This window comes from Musca autumnalis, unplaced genomic scaffold (genome assembly GCF_047663935.1).
Source record: "Musca autumnalis isolate F117 unplaced genomic scaffold, ASM4766393v1 scaffold_5, whole genome shotgun sequence".
Classification (NCBI taxonomy): domain Eukaryota; kingdom Metazoa; phylum Arthropoda; class Insecta; order Diptera; family Muscidae; genus Musca; species Musca autumnalis.
Window position 1 is genome coordinate 57259057 of NW_027412088.1, and position 21871 is coordinate 57280927.

A 21871-nucleotide genomic window follows, 5' to 3' on the forward strand; every position below is an offset into this window, starting at 1 on the left:
CCGCGGTTAAATAATCGAAGAGCTGCAAAATTGGAGCCGCAATAAGTGAATTGTGGTCTACGGTTAAGTTACTTTCAAATACTAGAAAGAAGGAAGATATAACCCCTGTCACGACATTACGCTTACTGATTCGAGGAGTTGAGCAAGTTATTTTAATCGACAGTTGGTCGAGCACCGCGGTCCTGACGGCTCGCATTAGATATCTTCCTGCCGATGATAACCCACCACACTTACTAGGTATGATGTTGCGAATGTCATCAGGAACGCTAAAGCTGAAAACACATCCAACGTTTGACTAAAGTTTTGTGTCATTTCTTTAAGAAGAATAAAGAAAAAATGAACTTGGCAGTACTTTGCTTTTATTCTTCTACCAAGAATGACACAAAATTTTACTCAAACGTTGGATGTGTTTTCAGCTTAAATCATCCAAAGCGTTGGGCTCTGATGGAATCTCCATGGTAATGCTGAAAAAGGTGGATGTGCCGGGAGTCGGGTATCTCACTTGTAACGCCCAAAAGTCACATAGTTCGTTTTTGGGGTTCATTATTTAATCTTCATCATATTTTACACTGTTTACATAGAATTATCATGAATCTTAAATTGTTATGTTCGCGTATGTAAATTAATTTAAGTTATTCATATTATAAAATTATTTATTTAAATCTAACGGTCAGCACAAACCCCCCTAGTGGGAACGATATAAATTAAATATGGATGTAAATTAAGCAGAGCCCCTAGCGGTACATAGTGGTACTGGAGTGATGTTTGCATGTTCCTGTCATGTGGTGACAGTTCAGGTGATCGTCGTCGATTGACAGTTGACCTGGCGAAATCGTATAAAAGGAGGTGCCTTTCACATACTCGGGGCAGTCGTCTGTTGACGATTGTCGAGGTAAGGTGGTTGGTTAGAAGAAACGGCGCGCAACCTTGGTTGAATTGAGTCGAAGTATTCTAAACAATATTCCTTGGCTCATAGTTGGGACTGAACCACTGCGACGGGTGGATGTGTAGAAATGCACACTATTCTCTAGCTTGTGGCACGTTAACACCTTACACTTTGTGAAAAGATAACAAGTAAAGAAAATTTGAAAAAAAAAAATATTGTTCGTTTGAAATATAAAAAAATTGAGCTTTCAAAACTTTTAATAGAAATTGTTATTAATTCGGAAAATTATATCGAAAATATTAGAAGCTAAATTTAAAAGTTATTTTTTTTTTTTAAATTAAACATTTTTTGTGAACGCCATCGAAGATTAACATCAATTATCCAATTGAAGATAACAAAATTTAGCAATTGACCGAATAAGAAATCGCACATCCATTGTTCTTCCTCATCATAAATCTGCTGAAATAAAAGTGTCCTGCGCGTATTCCTATAAGCATATGGGAAAGAATTTTAATTTAAAGAGATTGTCGGAGCATATTCTGCTGTAAACCTATCAAATTTTACTCCTACCAATGGACCAATATCCCTTGAATTTGTAAATCTCTGAAACTAGCAATTTGTAACAATATTCGATTTTTGAGCCATCTGGTATTTAATTAAGCGTATGGAAACATTTCATTGTCATCATTGAGCCGAAATATTCTGGAAACTTTAATCACCAGCGATGTTGGTGATATGACCTGAAGATTAAATTTTTATATGCAATTATTGTATTTATTGAAGAAACATTTTGTACAACGCCAATTCGTTGTTAGAATTAGAACTCAGCAAATCCTAGTTTCAAGAAAACACGAAGTCCTTATCACACAAAATCACTTATGTTACTATATTAATCAATATTTTACTCTGATATCTACGATGCAGCGATCGCTTCATGGCAGAAGAAAATACGTAAGTTAATCTCATATCTAATAACCTACTTAAATACAACTATTTTTATATTATACACTAAAATAACAAACATTTCCATATATCCTTAATCTTAAAAATACATTAATTCTAAAGACCACCATCTGTGGCATCGAAATATTCATAATCATATCCATATTGTCATGTTTATTGTTTTGTGCATACTCATAGAATTAATTTGTTTTTGATAATAACAAATATGTTAATGTTAATGATGAATTTTAAATAAATACCGCATTATTATTGACGAAATATAAGGTAATCTGGGTAAACATGATCACTTAATATCTCGACGTCCTTACGCTCCTACTTTCTTTGACTTCCTCTAACTAAATTATCTATCTTCTTTAAAATAAGTTATGTAACTGGCAGTCCGAAAAACCCTCCCATTTTCCCTGAGCAAGGCCGGAACGGAGTTTAGGACAGCGGTTTCGTTACAAGCTGTGCGACGCGACTGAACCACGGCGACGGGTGGGTGTATGGCAATATACACTATTCTCTAGCTGTGTTGACGCTACGGTACTACGGCGACGGGTGGGTGTGTAGCAATACACACTATTCTCTAGCTGTGCGACGCGACTGAACCACGGCGACGGGTGGGTGTGTAGCAATACACACTATTCTCTAGCTGTGCGACGCGACTGAACCACGGCGACGGGTGGGTGTATAGCAATATACACTATTCTCTAGCTGTGTTGACGCTACTGTACTACGGCGACGGGTGGGTGTGTAGAAATACACACTATTCTCTAACTGTGCGGACGAAATACTACACTGGACGTGGATACTCAACCGGGCGCCGTCTGGTCAAGCCGCTGCCACATTATTCGTCGATATTCATCGGGCTGCCGCATTGCCAAGCCGCTGCCACATCCTTCGTCGATCTTCATCGAGCCGCCGCATTTTCAAGCCGCTGCCACATCATTCGTCGATATTCATCGGGCCGCGGAATTGTCAAGCCGCTGCCACCATTATTCGTCAATATTCTTCGAGCCGTCGCATTGTCAAGCCGCTGCCACCATACTTCGTCGATATTCATTGGGCTGCCGCATTGTCAAGCAGCTGCCACCATCATTCGTCGATATTCATCGGGCCGCCGCATTTTCAAGCCGCTGCCACATCATTCGTCGATATTCATCGGGCCGCCGCATTGTCAAGCCGCTGCCACCATATTCGTCGATATTCTTCGAGGCGCAGCATTGTCAAACCGTCACCGCTACGAGTTATTCACCGTTCACCAACCACATCTACGTTCGTCGATTACCCCATAAATCATATATCATCATCCCTCATCGATCTTCCTGCTCTCATCATTCTAATACAACGGTCACACAAAACTTCGTCATAGATTAATATAATGAGGATTGGATTATGTGTTATGTGTAGTGTAGTGTTAAGTGTTTTTATTAAATAAACTGTTTATAACGTTTTAAGGAAAACAGTGTGCTTCTCTCTCCTTGTTGTTCCCAAATCAAAAATAAATTCTTGTGACGACCCTGGCCCCCGCTGAACCTACCCCAGCTTCAAAGTGAAAACACGTCGTCACACACTGAGTAAAGTTCTCAACCCGTCGTTAGCCACCCACATCGTTCCCGAAATCAGGCAAGGATGCCAGCAAAGGTAAATCTACCTAAATCTAAAGACCTTGAGGCATTAGTCCTCCCCAGCATCAGAAATAACTATCCAGTTGCCGATCATCAGAATGGGTTCCGTAAGCACGGCAACAGCGCTGCACTTCATCTCTACACATATTAGTATTCAACCAGAGCAAATCGTTTTATACGAGGGCAGTTCGGAAACTTCTTAGCCTAGCACAAAAAGCGCGGTATAAACAGAAAAAAGTTAAGTGGTTTGGAAACTTCCATCTCTGTTATGAACACATGTTAAATTTTGTTTCGATCTGGCAACTCCTTCATATAGAAACAGGTGTTCAAAATAGACGCATCCGCAGTTTTTTACAATGGAAAATTAGAAATGCGTGCTGTCATTAAATATTTACATAAAAAATGTTTATCGGGACAAGAAATTCATAATGATATGGTGAATGTGTTAGGTGAAAGTGCTCCTTCATATGCAACAGTAAAAAATTGGGTTGCTGAATTTAAACGTGGTCGTACAAGCATTGAAGATGAACCACGTAGTGGACGTCCAAAAACAGCAACAACAACAGAAATTGTAGCCAAAGTGCATGATATGGTATTAAATGATCGACGAATAAAAGTGCGTGAAATTGCTAATATCATGGCCATCTCAAATGATTGAGTCCATTTAATTTTGCATGAAGAACTACAGATGAAAAAGCTTTCTGCAAGATGGGTGCCGCATTTGTTAACAGTCGATCAAAAACGCATAAGAATGAACATTTCTCAAGCTTGTTTGGATCGTTTTAAGGGAAATAAAATGGATTTTAAGCGTCGTTTCATAACTGTTGATGAGACATGGATCCACCACTATACTCCTGAGACAAAAGAACAATCCAAACAATGGACTGAAGCTGGAGGAAGTGCCCCAAAGAAGGCAAAAACAATTAAATCGGCTGGTAAGGTTATGGCAACGGTTTTTTGGAACTTCAAAGGTATTTTATTGATTGACTATCTGCAAAAGGGTAAAACAATAAATTCAGAGTACTATTGCAACCTTTTGGATCAATTAAATGTACAAATTCGAGAAAAATGTCCTGGCTTACAACACAAAAAAATAATTTTTCATCAAGACAACGCACCAGCGCACAAGAGTGTTTTAACAATGGCTAAAATCAACGAATTAAAGTACGAGTTGCTTGACCACCCACCTTATTCTCCTGATTTAGCTCCCAGTGACTTTTACTTGTTCCCAAATCTAAAAAATTCCTTGCTGGCAAGCGTTTTACCTCAAATGAAGATGCAATTACAGTTGTAAACCACTATTTTGAAGACCTTGAGGAAAACTATTTTAATCAAGGTATAGAATTGCTAGAAAAGCGTTGGACTAAGTGTATTGAAGTTTCAGGAGATTATAATGAAAAATAAAAATATTTTTGAAAAACTAACTATTCTCTTTCATTGATAGGCTAAGAAGTTTCCGAACCGACCTCGTAGAATAGTAATGGTGGCGCTTAGCTTAGAATGAAACAGGGAGTTCTCCAAAGTGGGGTGATATTTCCGGAACTGTTTATCTTCTACCTCTCCTGAATTCCGCAGAATTCCGACCACAAACTACCCCAAAATTCTAGGGGTCGCATTCGACAGCATGTTTTCGTCGTCCGCGCATGCCTCAACAATCTGCGTCAAGCTGAGAAGTAGGAACAAGACCTTCAAGTTCCTGCCTGGTAGCACTTGGGGTACAGGTAAAACAACTGGTGGACATGATAACTATCTAAAGGAGTGACTCTAACACTTAGGTTAAGCTTCATGATGGACTATTTACCCATTTCTTTAGGTACCGCATCCACAGATAACTATCTATAACTATCTATAATAGTGACTCTAACACTTATGTTAAGCTTCATGATGGACTTTGCACCCATTCCTTCAAATACCGCCTCCACATAAGTTCCACACCTTTGTGTTTGATACAAGATTAAGGCTCCTTCTCTAATAGTGTATGCATTTTAGTAGCGGGTATGCCCTGTGATCACGACTACAGCATTGTATTTGTTGGGGGAAAGCAAAAACTTACCGATATTTGGGTCCCAAAATACCATAACTAATCCCACTTCGTTAGGGCTACTCTTTCATAGGCCTCCCGCACAATAGTGTAGTTAAATCCAGGATTTTGCGTACTCGAATTCGGCTTTACTTCCAATAACAATTTCTGAAATGACTCCACCTGAATACGATTTACTCCATAATGAAGCAGAAGTTAAGTGAGTTGATTTTGCAGAGCAGTTGAACAGGTGCAGCGTAAGATGCAGACCGTTATTGCATCCTGGACAGATTTTCCCAGTAAAAATTGAGGCGGCTACACGAACCTGATCTTAGTTGATCCAAAACAACACTCGCTTTTGTCTAGGCAACTGGCAGTGTTATCTCCGAGGACGGTTAATCATATGATAAACACGTATAGTCTCCGCGACTGCATCAGTATAAATACCAGTGAAAACCTGCTCGGTATGTCATTGCATATATTTAGATGGTCTTGCCCATGGAGCCACATCTAATATATTCAATGCGAACAACTTATCGCATGTTATGTGGTTAAAAAGGTTTTTTATCTGCTCCCCAAAAGCTGACGGCAAGGTACTTGAGGATCTCGTTCTTACTTCTCATCGCAGATAGATGAGGTCGGTGGTAAACACGTCTGTTTAGCACTCAAAAGGCCTGCGGTTCAATCCCTGACCAGAACATCAAACTTGTCGGCGGTGGCAAATTCCCTCAGTGTAATGCTGGCTTACATTTCTCTATAAACTTTTTCATTGTATGGTCTTTGTTAAGACCTGTGTCCTCTATAATGGCCTGTGGCGTCCATAAAGAATTTCAATCGGATATGGCAACACCTCATTCGCTACTTTTATGACTGGCTGACTTGCTGTTGCACATTTTGTACTTTACATGTCTTTGACGTTATAGTTGTTGTCATTTTCAGCAGCAACAGCATCATCATCATCGCCATCACCATCCAAACAGCAATGCAAATGCTGCTGCACCACTGATGGGGTCAGGGTATTTTATAAATCTATATCGGATACAGAACACACACTGCTTTGCTGTTGTTTCGAGTAAACATAATAAATTGCCATTAGGGATTTATGCTGTTCATATCACTGTTCGTTCTGTTACACAGCTTTAGTTATTCTTCCCGGCAGCTAGCTAGCTGCCAGCGAGGCAGCCAACCAGCCAGCCACCCGGCTTTAGCAATTGTTTATTTTCTTTTTGGATTTGTTGTGTTCAGAAATTCTTGTCTATTTTAATAATTCCCGAGTTCCGTTGCCATTGGCTGGCTGACTGGCTGGCACAAATGCTGCTGTAGTCCCGTGGATGACGTGTTCGGGTAAAAATGTTCTCATTTTTTTATACAACATCAGGGAATTTGTCTATTGTTTTGTAATGAAACGTTCTTACGTTTGTTTGTAATGCAAGCGGGTGATGGCGTCTTGTTCCAAGTGAGGAAGTGAAAGTTACGGCAAGAGATTAAATTATAGCCTCAATCTGTCATAAATCTATGTGACGTAAGAAATATTTAAATATCCTGAGGATCTCGCTAGTCCTGTAGACTAACACACATCCCGAAGCTACGAATCTAATAGTTTTTTTCGTTTAATTATATTATAATATAAATGCGATTAAGATTTTAAAGCTTACCCAGAGATAATATAAATGGAGAGGAATGAAAAGAGAGCATTAATATGCCAGTACGTACCTGCAAATAGATAAACAATATAGGACATTAGAAAAACAAAACGTAAAAAAAAACATTCGTCAATTGTACAATCTCAATATCATAACGACAATCTACTTAAAAAATTTGGAACGTCCGACACATCTTCTAAAAGTATGATATTTTAACATTAGAGAAGATACAAGTCCATGGGTCATTATAGAGACCACAAGTCTAATATAATAATTGTTCCACAAACATCTCAGGCAATGAGTGCATCCCGATTCATATTAGCTCAATGATATGGAACCTACAGTTTATCGCCGAATCCGAACGGCGTGTCCTAAGACACCACTTGTACATGGCTGAAAAATCAGGAAATGTCGCCAACATTACTGAGGACACCCATAAAGTCTTTATAGAGACCACAAGTCTTTATAAAGGGGACCACATGTGTTTATAGAGACCGCAGATCTTAATAGAGACCACAGATCCTTATAGAGACCGCAGGTCTTTCAAGAGACCACTGGTCTTTTTGAAACCTCAGGTCTTTATAGACCCCTTAGGTCTTTATAGAGACCTCAGGTCCCCATAGAGAACTCAGGTCTTTATGGACACCTATGGTCCCTGTAGAGACCTCAGGTCTTTAAAGAGGCCTCATTCCTTATAGACCTCATCCTTTATAGAGACCTCCAGTCTTTATAGAGACCTCAGGTCTTTAGAGACCGCTGGACTTTATAGAGACCTCAGGTCTTTATAGAGACCTCCGGTCTTTATATAGCCCTCTGGACTTTATAGAGACCTCCGGTCTTTATGGAGATTTAAGGTCTTTATAGAGACCTCAGATCTTTATAGAGATCTCAGGTCATTATAGAGACCTCAGGTATTTATAGAGACCTCTGCACTTTATAGAGCTCTCTGGACTTTATAGAGACCTCCGGTCTTTATGGAGATTTAAGGTCTTTGTAGAGACCTCAGGTCCCTATAGCGACCTCAGGTCTTTATGGAGACCTCAGGTCTTTATATAGGCCTCATTCTTTATAGAGACCCCATCCTTTTTGGAGACCTCATCCTTTATAGAAACCTCCGGTCTTTATGAAGACCTCAGGTCTTTATAGAGACCTCAGGTCCCTATAGAGACCTCAGTTCTTTATAGAGGCCTCATTATTTATAGAGACCTCAGGTCTTTATGGAGACCTCAGGTCCCTATAGAAACCTCAGGTCTTTATAGAGGCCTCATTCTTTATACAGACCTCAGGTCTTTATGGAGACCTCAGGTCCCTATAGAGACCTCATTCTTTATAGAGAACTCAGGTCTTTATGGAGACCTCAGGTCCCTATAGAGACCTCTGGACTTTATAGAGTCATCAGGTCTTTATAGAGACCTCTGGTCTTTATAGAGTCCTCTGGTCTTTAAAGAGACCTCAGGTCACTATAGAAAACTCAGGTCTTTGTGGATACGTCATGTCTTTAAAGAGGCCTCATTCCTTATAGAGACCTCATTCTTTATAGAGACCTCAGGTCTTTATAGATACCTCAGGTCTTTAGAGACCGCTGGACTTTATAGAGACCTCAGGTCATTATAGAGACCCGAGGTCTTTATTGAGACCCGAGGTCTTTACAGAGAACACGGGTCTTTGTAGAGAACACGGGTATTTATAGAGAGCACAGGTCTTTATAGAGACCACAGGTCTTTATAGAGAGAAAACGGGTCTTTATATATACCACAGGTCTTTATAGAGAACACCGGTCTTTATAGAGTCCACAGGTCTTTATAGAGATCACATATCTTTATAGAGACCGCAGGTCTTTATAGAGACCGCAGGTCTTTATAGAGACCACAGGTCTTTATAGAGACCTCAGGTCTTTATAGAGACCTCAGGTCTTTATAGAGACCTCAGGTCTTTATGGAGACCTCAGGTCTTTATAGAGACCTCAGGTCTTTATAGAGACCTCAGGTCTTTATAGAGACCTCAGGTCTTTATAGAGACCTCAGGTCTTTATAGAGACCTCAGGTCTTTATAGAGACCTCAGGTCTTTATAGAGACCTCAGGTCTTTATAGAGACCTCAGGTCTTTATAGAGACCGCAGGACTTTATAGAGACCGCAGGACTTTATAGAGACCCGAGGTCTTTATAGAGAACACGGATCTTTATAGAGACCACGGGACTTTATAGAGACCTCAGGTCTTTATATAGACCACGGGACTTTATAGAGACCTCAGGTCTTTATATAGACCACAGGTCTTTATAGAGACAGCAGGGTTTTATAGAGACCGCAGGACTTTATAGAGACCCGAGGTCTTTATAGAGAACACGGATCTTTATAGAGACCACGGGACTTTATAGAGACCTCAGGTCTTTATAGAGACCACGGGACTTTATAGAGACCTCAGGTCTTTATAGAGACCACAGGTCTTTATAGAGACCACAGGTCTTTATAGAGACAGCAGGGTTTTATAGAGACCGTAGGTCTTTATAGAGACCGCAGGTCTTTATAGAGACCGCAGGTCCTTACAGAGGCCATAGATGATATATATGACACCACAGGTCTTTTTTTTAGACTGATAGTCTTATAGAGGTCACAAGTCTTAATAGAGACGACAGGTCTTTATGAAGGCCCGAGGTCTTTATAGATACCACAGGCCTTTATAGAGACCACAGGTCTTTATAGAGACCGTAAATCTTTATAGAGGCCACAGGTATTTATATACGTCTTTACAGAGACCACAGGTCTTTATAGAGAACACGGGTCTTTATAAAGACCGCAGGTCATTATAGAGACCGCATGTCTTTATAGAGACCGCATGTCTTTATAGAGACCGCAGGTCTTTATGGAGACCGCAGGTGTTTATAGAGACCACAGATCTTTATAGAGACCACAGATCTTTATAGAGACCGCAGGTCTTTATAGAGACCCGAGGTCTTTATAGAGACCCGAGGTCAAAGACCTGAGGTCTCTATAAACACCTGAGGTCTCTATATAGACCTTTGATCTATATAAATACCTTTGGTCTCTATAAAAACCTGTGGTTTCTATAAAGATCCGTGGTCTCTATAAAGACCTGTGACCTCTATGAAGACTATCGGTCTCAAAAAAGACATGTGGTGTGATCTATAGAAACGTGTGGTCTCTATAAAGAGCTGTAGTCTCTATAAATAACTGTGGTCTCAATAAACACCTGTGGTGTCCATAAAGACCTGAGGTCTCTATTAAGTCCCGTGGTGTCTATAAAGACCCGTGGTCTCTATAAAGACCCGTGGTCTCTATAAAGACCCGTGGTCTCTATAAAGACCCGTGGTCTTTATAAAGACCGGTGGTCTCTATAAAGACCCGTGGTCTCTATAAAGACCCGTGGTCTCTATAAAGACCCGTGGTTTCGAGACCTCAGGTCTTTATAAAGACCTCAGGTGTTTATAGAGACCTCAGGTCTTTATAGAGACCACGGGTCTTTATAGAGACCTAAGGCTTTATAGAGACCTCAGGTTTTTATACCCTCAGGTCTTTATAGACCCTCAGGTCTTTATAGAGACCTCAGGTTTTTATAGAGACCACGGGTCTTTATAGAGACCTCAGGTCTTTATAGAGACCTCAGGTCTTTATAGAGACCTCAGGTCTTTATAGACCCTCAGGTCTTTATAGAGACCTCAGGTTTTTATAGAGACCACGGGTCTTTATAGAGACCTCAGGTCTTTATAGAGACCTCAGGTTTTTATAGAGACCTCAGGTCTTTATAGAGACCTCAGGTATTTATCGAGACCTCAGGTCTTTATAGAGACCTCAGGTCTTTGTAGAGATCTCAGGTCATTATAGAGACCTCAGGTCTTTATAGAGACCTCAGGTCTTTATAGGGACCAGACACCTTTATTGAGACCAGAGGTCTTTATAGAGACCGTAGGTCTTTATAGACACAACAGGCACTTATAGAGTCTGGAGGTCTTTATAGACACCACAGGTCTTTATAGGGACTAGACACCTTTATAGCGACAGCAGGTGTTTATATAGACCACAGGCCTTTATAGAGTCCATAGGTCTTTATAGAGACCACAGACCTTTATAGAGACTGCAGGTCTTTATAGAGACCGCAGTTCTTTATAGAGACCACAGATCTTTATAGAGACCCGAAGCCTTTATAGAGACCAGGGGTCTTTATAGAGACCACAGATCTTTATAGAGACCGCAGGTCTTTATAGAGACCCCAGTTCTTTATAGAGACCGCGGGTCTTTAAAGAGACCACAGGACTTTATAGACACCACAGGTCTTTATAGAGATCACCTGTGGTCTATATGAAAACCTGTCGCCTTTATAAAAACCATTGGTCTTTATAGAGACCACAAGTCTTTATATAAACCGCAGATCTTTATATTGACCATAGACCTCAGGCCTTTATAGAGAGACCACAGGTCTTTATAGAGAGACCTCAGGCCTTCATAGAGACCTCAGGACTTTATAGACACCTCAGATCTTTACACACTACAAGTCTTTAGAGAGACCACAGGTCCTTTTAGAGACCGCAGGTCTTTATGTAGACCTCAATTCTTTATGGAGATGGCTACCGTTAAGTTATTGTGGTCAATACATACACACAGGGACTTCGGTTTGTTGTTCCACGGCGTTCTCCATTTTATATGTAGAAACCAGTAGAGCATGGTGGAGACTGGATCGTTAACCCAGCATCACAGTTGCCGATCATCTACACCCGAAACCGACCATCTACACCAGAATGCCGAATGCATCGTCTTCCTAAACACCCGAAGGCCGAATACATAATGGTTGTGAACGTCATCAACGAATCATGTTTGTTCCTGATTGTCTACAAATCATCAACAATCACATAATTTACTGAGCTCAAGCATAGCTACCGACAAATAGTCTACACCAGAACCCACCGACTCTGAACGAATTCCACAGCTGCCAAAATTCGATTTTCTTGATCTGCCTTTTACACCAACGGTCGATACGAAGCTATATTATTCCAAACTATAATTAACAAAAACAAACACCCGATTTAAACACCTGGACAGAGAGAATACTAGTGGTTTTATGAAGACGGCTATAATTACTCATTGCACTTCCCGCAATTTGATGTAGGTTTGGAAAAGATTTTACAAAGTGCAAATTTTCGTCCAAATTGGTGCTCACTTCGTAAGCCGGCACCAACTAAATAGCTGAAGGACATTTTTCACACGCGACAGGGTGTTTTAGGGATTTTGTGTCAATATCCAAGGAAGAGTACGCACTTGCAACCAACAAAAAGTACCGTCACAATAGGGACCATGAGGATAACCTGCTACAAAGAAATCGGAACGATTTGATTTATGGCATCATACTTCACTTTTGACAAAATGTTTGCAAAGTTTGGACCAAATCGATAACGACCTTTGAGAGTTAACGATTTAAAATTATTTAACTTTGGTAATGGGGGGTACCGGCAGGATTGAACCGATATGGCCCTTCTTCGAACTATGTGTTGACAAAGTATTGCTAAGTACGAAGTTTGTACCAAATCGGTTGATCCTTTCGGGATAACCCGAGATAATATACCGAAGTAATGGCCTATATCGATCCCACTATTTCGATGAGGTAACTTGTTGATGGTTTCAAACAGTATGTACAAAACCTCTTTAGGGTGAGGGTTAAAAAATAGACGAGTACAAACCATAGGCTTTTAATGGCAAAATCGGCTAATACTTCCTTACTTTCCTTGTTGAGGTTTTCGAATTATCGATGTTAGAAAAATGACAAAAAACCAACAATAAACATATTTTTTCACACGGTGCCTATTATGTATAATATTGGTCGCTCCGCTCCCTCTCTCTCTCTCTCTGCCTCGTTACATACTATAATATCTCTATTAGATAACCAAAGTTAAATAATGTGGCCAACAACAACACCACAACTTCAGAACATGCTTTTGGAATTACATTTACATACATCTGCGCACATAAATAAACACACAAAAAGATACTTTTGTAAATAAAATTAAACAAAAACTTGTTATGGAAGTTATGAAATGTGATTATTTTTCCATTTTCTGTTTAGTTTAGTGAGTGGGCCTGGAAGAACTTGTAAATATCTACTAGGCAAACTTTGTTTCGACCATGAAAATAATATTTCGGATACCTACATACATACTTACCATATAATATTTGTGTGGTGATGATTACTAAATGAATTATCGTGTTAATTAGTGTCGTCATTAAAAATATGATTACTTGTAATATGGAGGGTCTTTAGAATACGATAATGCTTTATTTGACTAATTCTTGGAATTTTGTGGTTATTAAAATGCGAAAAATTATTACTAAAAATAATATAACTTACATCGCAAAAACACGGTGCGCCTGTAATAACATTAAATGAAAAGCGCTTACACCTGGGAAGTTTTTGCGGAAAAATTAAAAAACAAAAATAAATAGCCGGAGGGCTTTATAAATAAACCGCTGTTAAAGTGCACATTTTTAGGGGTTTTTTAGGTTTTGCGATTGAAACCGCAAGTACTATCGAAATGGGATTAGAAAAAATCTTGTAGCTGTGAAAATTCTCTACTTTATGACTTTTTCCTACGTTTTGCCATTTTTGATATATAGAAGTTAAAATTGGGACAATACACTGACTGTATCGCTTCCTCATGAAACAATGTAATGTACAGTGTGCCTTAACTATCTTTAAAGTGCAGTTTCCAAGCAAAATCCTGAAAACCTAAAAAAATCTTAAAAATGTGTTTTTTGGCCGCGATTTATTTGAAAATCCCTTTGGCGATATTAAGTTTGTTTTTCCGTTTGTAACGCACTGAAATACTCATTTGCGACCCTATAAGGTATATATATTAGGGTGGGGCGATTTGAACACCACCACGGGCGCCTGTATTTTCTGATTATTTGGATTGTACTGAGCAAAAAAGTCCACTAGACCATATGTCCACGGTGAAAATCGAGCCCCCGGATTTTGACTTGAAGTTTCTTTTCAAGGTTTTTTGGATATTTTGGCATATATGTAACTGACAAACCACTAAGATTTTCGATCCAACACAAAGACAAAAATTATAGCCAAGACAATAATTAAGAACTCTCTAGTACATCGCAAAAGCATTGGAACGCTCCTTCAGGCAGTTATGGCCCCGAGAAAGTGCACATTTTTCGGAAACTATCGATAAATTACACTGTGCTACAAAATTTGACTCAAAGTCAGTGGGTGGAAATTTCCTTTTGGAGATGAAAGCTCTTGGTGAGTGTACTAAGAACGCAAAAGGAAATTTTCAGTATAGGTCAAGTTTCTGAGATATGATTTGGCCAAAATATCCTTGAAAAAAAATTCAAGTCAAAATCCGGGGGCTCGATTTTCACCGTAGACATATGGTCTAGTAGACTTTTTTGCTCAGTACAATCCCAAGAATCAGAAACTCCAGGCGCCCACTATCACTTTTTTCCTTCCATACAAATCGCCCCGGCCTAATATATATTCCTGATCAGGGTAAAATTCCGAGTCGATCTACGCTTGTCCGTCTGTGGTACTCACTCTAGCATCCACAAAAATTGAGATAAGACGCTGAAATTTTGGGAAAATGCGTCTTTTTGTTTGCAGGCAGGTCAAGTTCGATGATTGGCTATATCGATCCACGTTTTGGTATAGCCCCCATATAACGATTACCCCGATTTCCAGTATTTTGAAGTTATTAGCTACATTTTCAGGACGAATTAGGTTTTATTTGGCATTAAGGGTTCTTAAGTGTCAAGAAACTTATATAACAAAACTTGTGGACATAGGTCCATGTTTTGGAATAGCCCCCATACAACGGTACAGCCCGATTTCCGATATTTTATCGTTTTTAGTCACAATTTTAGACCGAAGTAGCTATAATTTGACATTTAGGGTTCCTAGTGACCACAAAACTTATATTCAAAAAATTATGGACATAGCTCCATGTTTGGATGTAGCCCCCATATAATGGTACCTTCCGATTTTCAGTAATTTGAAGATTTTAGCTACAATTTTTAACCGAACTAGCAGTAATTTGACATTTGACGTTTTTGGTGGTCAGCACACCTCTCCATGTCAATGTAGGTTCATGTTTGGATATAGTCACCATATAACGGTACCTCCAGATTTTGGGTATTTTGAGAATTTTACACACAATTTTTAACCGAACTAGCAGTAATTTGACATTTGAAGTTCTTAGTGGTCGCCACACCTCTCCATCAAAAATTATCTACATAGGTCCATGCTTGGATATAGCCCCCACACAACGGTACCTCCCGATTTTCGGTATTTTAAGGATTTTACACACAATTTTTAACCTAACTCGCAGTAATTTGACATTTGAAGTTCTTAGTGGTCGCCACACCTATCCACCAAAAATTTTCAACATAGGTCCGTGTTTGGGTATAGCCCCCATATAACGGTACCTCCCGATTTTCGGTATTTTGAGGATTCTACCCACAATTTTTAACCAAACTAGCTGTAATTTGACATTTTAAAGTTTTTAGTGGTCAACACACCTATCCACCAAAAATTTTCAACATAGGCCCATGTTTGGATATAGCCCCCATATAACGGTACCTCCCGATTTTGGGTATTTTGAGGATTTCAGCTACAAGTTTCAACCGCACTAGCTGTAATTTGACACTTGAAGTTCTTAGTGGTCGCCACACCTCTCCACCAAAACTTTTCAACATAGGTGGTCTACGTTTGGATATAGCCCCATATAACGGTACCTATCTATATTAGGTATTTTGAGGGTTTTGGTATTTTTAGGATTTAAGCTAAATTTGTTTTTCTGAACTACCCGTAATTTAGGTCCAAGGTCCATGTTTTGGTATAGCCCGCACTAAACTGTACCTCCCGATTTTCGGTATGTTAAAGATTTTACGTTCCCGTTAAGGTTCCCTTTAAGATTCCCTGCAGTCACGAAGCTTCTCTACCAAAAATTGTCCACATAGGACCATATATCGGTAAAAAATTGTCAACATAGGTCCATGTTTCTGTATAGTCCCCATGAAACGGTAACTCCTTATTTTCTGTATTTTGAGAATTGTATCTACATTTTTACCTAAATAGCGGTAATTTGATATTCCCAGTGTTCGTAAAACTTTGAGAGCTAACAAAAATTCTACAACAAAAATTTGTTTATTAAAGTCCATAGTTTCGTATAGCCCTCATAAAGCGGTACCTACCGATTTTCGGTATTGTGAGTATTCTAGCCACAATCTTTAACCGAACTAGCAGTTATTTGACATTTGATCCCATTGATCATAATCCACTAGAAATATTTAACGTAGGTCAAAGTTTTGGTATAGCCTCCATATAACTTTACGTACCGATTTTCGGTATTTTGAGGATTTTAGCTAAAATATTTAACCGAAATTTGAGTTATTTGACATATTTGATTCCCAGTATTCGCAAAACTTCTCCACTACAAATTGTCAACATATGTAGGTCGTGTTTTGGTATAGCCCTCATATAACGGTACCTCTCGAGTTTCGGTATTTTGAGGACTTTAGCTACAATTTTTAACCGAACTAGCTACAAATTGTCCTACGTTTTTTAACCAAACTACCAGTAATTTGACATTTCCAGTAGTCGCAAAACTTCTCCATCAAAAACTGTCAACATAGGTCCCTGTTTTATTATGACCCCTATATAACGGCACCTCTCGATTTTTGGTGTTTTGAGGGTTTTACCCACATGTAATGTAATTTCCCAGTTGTCACAAAGCTCCGCCACTAAAAATTGTCAACATACATAGGCACCATATCGACGCCTCCAAACAATAGTATGTTAAGTCGACTTAGCATGTTTTCAAGTTCTTTACATTTTTATATTTAACGTCCTTTAACTTAAATTCTGTCAAATTTTGGTAATGATCGGTCAATCCGAACAGAAGTTATAAACAAATATTGACTTAGCATAGTACTGAAGTTCAAAAAAAATGTCCACACTTTGAGAGCTTCTCCTGCAAAACTCACTTTTTAGACTTAGCATACTATTATTTGGAGGTGTCGAAAGTGCCGCCCGAAAGAAGACATTTTATTTACATTATCTGACATTTTTAGGTACCTATTTAAAGTTGTAGACAGGAATGAAAACTAATTATTTTATTTTAGTTCATAATATTTTATGGTGGAGGGTATGAAAATTTCGGCCCGGCCGAACTTAACGCTTTTTACTTGTTTTTTTTTTTTTCTCCTCTGTGAACATGACGTAAGCTCCTTTCATTTAAAGTAAGTTCAGGCGCACCGTGAAGCTTTTGTGCAGTTTAAGGGCTATTCGAAGACCATTTTGTCGTTTTACCAACGTTCAAGTTTTTACAACGGTCCAACATTTGGCCTTTGTAATATTTTGTTCATACTTAGTTTGAATTTGAAGATAAGCCATATCGGTTCACTACTTCAGGTACCTCCTCCACAAAAGTTCAAAAACTTTCGGAAAAATTGTGCGCACGATACATACGTCTTGTAGGGAGTGACCGATTTGGTTCACACTTTACACATTCTAATATATCTACCAGATATATGTAGATCAGGTTCGAATATGGACTATATTTGTTCACTCCTTCGGGTACCTCCCACACAAAATTTTGGATAAATTTACTTTAAGGCCCGCTCTTGTATCACTTTGATTTCTGTTGAAGCAACTTGCATACGCTGCCTTCTTTACGTTGGCAAGAGTTTCTTCAGGGCCAGGTCCATACTTCTTGAGAAAATAGCCTGAAAGGTGCATAAAACACCTGTGACACCGTGTGGAGTGGTTGAAGCGCAAGATAACTCTCGAACGGATCAACCGATTTGGCCAAAAATTTGGTCTTCGTCATATTTTGTCTAAACTTAGTTTCAGTACGAAGATCAGCAACATCGGTATTTCCCCCAATATTTAAAATAAGTCACTAAAATGGTATGCACGATATATCTTGAACGGGACAACCAAACTTTTGATCTCTTAATATTTTGTCCAAATTTAGTTTAATTTCTAAAATGGTCCATATCGGTTTTCTCCTTAGGGTACCTCCCCCACAAAAGTTCAACGTTTGTGTCTAAGTGCAGTTTAAGGTCTGTTCGAAGATCCTTGGAAAATGTATACCGATGCTGTTCGCTGTGGTCCCGTTTACAGCGAAATTATTTTTTCCGTGGACAAGTCTATGCTTCCTGGCATACTGATCCAAAAGTTATACTATAACCCACTAAAGTGCCTAGTGGGCGCTATACCAATCGAAAAGATATAACTCCCAATATAAGATCAACTTCCATAATGGACTATGTCGGTCCATTCCTTCTAGTGCCTCCTCCGCAACATTTTGAACATTAATCCTAATCCACATTTTTGTCGGCAAGTTCAAATGTCCAAAAAGAGCCACAAAATTCTGTACGTAGATGAAAGTTTCGATTCATATAGGCTGAGGGTATACCTCTGTCGGCAAAGCCGACTGATACTTTTTTACGTGTTTTATTTCTCATTTGCTTCCAAAATAATATAAAAATACTTTTGAAATGATCACGATCAAGCAATGGGCATATCTGGATTAATAAGGCCAAGATCATTCTTGTATGTCATTACGGAACTCTGCAAGCAATACCGACTACTGCAGGCTATTTTAAGATGAGTAGAAGATAGAGACCATTGAGTAGCTAATATATAGAGAGCGGAATCCTATGCAAAAGCATATATAGTTAGGATGGTCGTAGAAAAAATCTGATTAGACAGAAACTAGTTTTATCACAAAACAAAACGAATTAGGCCCCGAATTTTTTGCATATTTTGACATATTTTTACGTATTGAGCATATGGAAAAACATATGCAAGGATTTGTGGCCTGAATATCTTACCGAAATAGATGAAATTTGGTATTAAGTCTTCGTTGAGGGTATAGAACCCTCGACCTGAAATTTGTCCGCATAGGTCCACGTCTTCATACAGCCCCCATAGAACGGTTCCTTCGGATTTCTGGTATTTTTAATGTTATGGCCTCAATATCCCTCCGAGATAGCTGAAATTTAGTATTAAGTCTTCCTTGGGGGTATACAACTTTCCACCTGAAATTTTTCGGTATAGGTCCACATTTTCATATAGCCCCCTATTTTAACTGAAGATCTTGTGTCCGTTAGAGTCATTTTACAAAGCCGAATGAGCTTTGCGGGGAAACCAAATTCAGACATGGCTTGAAATACCTTTGAACGTAGCGGGCTGTCGAAGGCTGCTTTATAATCGACAAAAAAGTGGTAGGTGTCGATCTGCATCTCTTGGGTCTTCTCCAGGATTTGCCGCAGGGTAAATATCTGGTCAATGGTGGACTTGTCAGGTCTAAAGCCGCATTGGTATGGTCCAATTATTTTGTTGACCATTGGCTTTAGTCGTTCGCACAATATCCCTGACACTATCTTGTAGGCGATAGGGATAAAATCTTATCTCCTTTCTTATGGAAGGGACACAGGATGCTTAGGTTCTTCCTGCCAGATGAAGCTAACTAGCTGATGAATACACCTTATCAGCGTGTCGCCGCGGTTTTAAACAGCTCGGGTGGTAGGCCATCAGCTCCCGCTGCCTTATTATTCTTCAGCCGGTTTATTGCTGTCTTTACCTCACCTTGGCCGGGTGATATACATTCAATACCATCTTCTGGGATTGGATCTGTGGTATCTTCGTCGACTTCTCTACTATTATATACCAACAGTTTGGAAAAATGCTCTTTCCATATCCTTAGCACACTATCTGTATCAGTTACCAGATTACCTTGCTGGTCTCTACAGGAGGATGTGCCAGTTCCAAAGCCATCAGTTTCATGCTTGACTTTTTGGTAGAATTTTCGGACTTCATTCTGGCTCCTGTACATCTCGATTTTTTCACACTCCCGCTTTTCCATTTCTCTCCTTTTCTTGCGAAAAAGACGTTTCTCTTCTCTCCTTTTGTCCCGATACCTCTCTCGTGCGCTACGCGTTGCTACTGATTGTAAAGTAGTCCTATATGCCGCATTTTTCTCTTCGGTGGCAGCACGACACTCCTGGTCATACCATGAATCTTTTGTGGAGGTCTCCGGTATCCAAGTATGGATTTTGTGGCTGTTTGCATGGAGTGGGCATTATTTTGCCATTGTGTTGTTATGTTATCGGGACAAGGAGTGCTCTCATTAAGCAATTGGGCTAGTTGAGTGGAATATGCTGTGGCTATCTGTTGTGATTGCAGCTTACCGATGTCTAACTTTCGTGTTGTGTCTGTTCATACTTTGTTTGCTACGTTTAAGCGGGTGCGTACCTTTGCTGCAACAAGGTAGTGGTCCGAATCAATGTTTGCGCCTCGGAACGATCGTACATCCAACACCCTCGATGAATGTCTTCCATCTATCACAACATGATCAATTTGGTTTCTTGTTTTCTGATCTGGAGACAGCCAGGTGCCCTTATGAATATCGAGATGATTAAATTTACCATGTTTTTTGCAGCTGCAAAGTCTATCAGCCTCATACCATTGTCAGACGTTTCACTGTGGAGGCTGAATTTCCCGACTGTTGGGCCAAAGATATTCTCCTTTCCAATTTTGGCATTAAAATCGCCTAGAATGATTTTAATGTCATGGACAGGGCAACGGTCATATGTTTCTTCTAAGCGCTCGTAAAATATATCTTTGGTCTGTTCGTTCTTTTCTTCAGTGGGAGCATGAGCGCAAATAAATCTGATGTTGAAGAATTTAGCTTTTATTCGAATTGCAGCAAGTCTTTCATTCACTGAAGTGAAGCTGGATACCAGATGTTTTAGTCTCCGACTAACTACAAATCCGCAACCAAACTCATGCTTTACGTCATGGCAGCTATAATACAGTGCGTCACCTTTAGGTGTTGTTGTGACGCCTTTCCCAATCCATCGTATTTCCTGTATGGCAGTAATATCGGCCTTGTACTTTTTAAGTACGTCTGCCAATGCGAAGACTGCACCTTCTCTATAAAGCGTGCGAACATTCCAGGTGCAGATTCGCAGATCATGGTCCTTAAAACGTTTGCGGGGTTCGTCAACTTTAGAGGGGTTTGTTTTTCTTTTTTTTCGTTTTTTCATAGTAGGCTGTTTTTTCTAGGGGAGGGTTACTAACCCGACGCCCAAACCCAAGTTTTTTAACGTTCTAATGGGTGAACGCGCGGCACATGTTAGCTCACTACCTTTATCGGGTGTTAAAGGCAGTTCCCCAGGTGACACCACGGGGAGGTCAGTGTCCACTTGGGATGAAAGAGGGACCAAGATAAATCCTGGGCTTTGCCGTGTTAAAACCGGTCAGGACCGTTGCTTGCAATCTTCCATCCCCTACGTCACCCTGTGGCCACCACTAAGAACGCCAAATGTCAAATTACAGCTGTTCTGATTAAAAATTGTAGCAAAAATTCTCAAATTACTGAAAACGGGAGGTACCTTTATATGGGGCTATATCTAAACATGGACCTATGTCATTTTTGGTGTATAGGTGGATAGGTGTGGCGACCACTAAGAACTTCAAATGTCAAATTACTGCTAGTTCGGTTAAAATTGTGTGTAAAATCCTCAAAATGCCTAATATCGGTAGGAACCGTTATATGGGGCTATATCCAAACGTAGACCACCTATGTTGACAAATTTTGGTGGAGAGGTGTGGTGACCACTAAGAACTTCAAGTGTCAAATTACGGCTAGTGTGGTTGAAACTTGTAGCTGAAATCCTCAAAATACCTAAAATCGGGAGGTACCGTTATGTGGAGGTTATATCCAATCA

At 39.6% G+C, this 21871-nt stretch overlaps 1 protein-coding gene across 10 annotated transcripts in view; it reads right to left on the reverse strand.

The window, feature by feature from the left end:
* Dg (Dystroglycan) overlaps positions 1–21871 on the reverse strand; it is a 512976-nt gene that overhangs the window by 420191 nt on the left and 70914 nt on the right. For 5 of the 10 annotated variants that reach the window (XM_073955152.1, XM_073955151.1, XM_073955148.1 and 2 more), the window contains exon 2: positions 7135–7192. The exons of the other annotated variants lie outside the window; for them this stretch is intronic. The gene's annotated coding sequence lies outside the window, so the exon portion shown is untranslated. The remainder of the gene's footprint in view (positions 1–7134; positions 7193–21871) is intronic. 10 annotated transcript variants of the gene reach the window in all.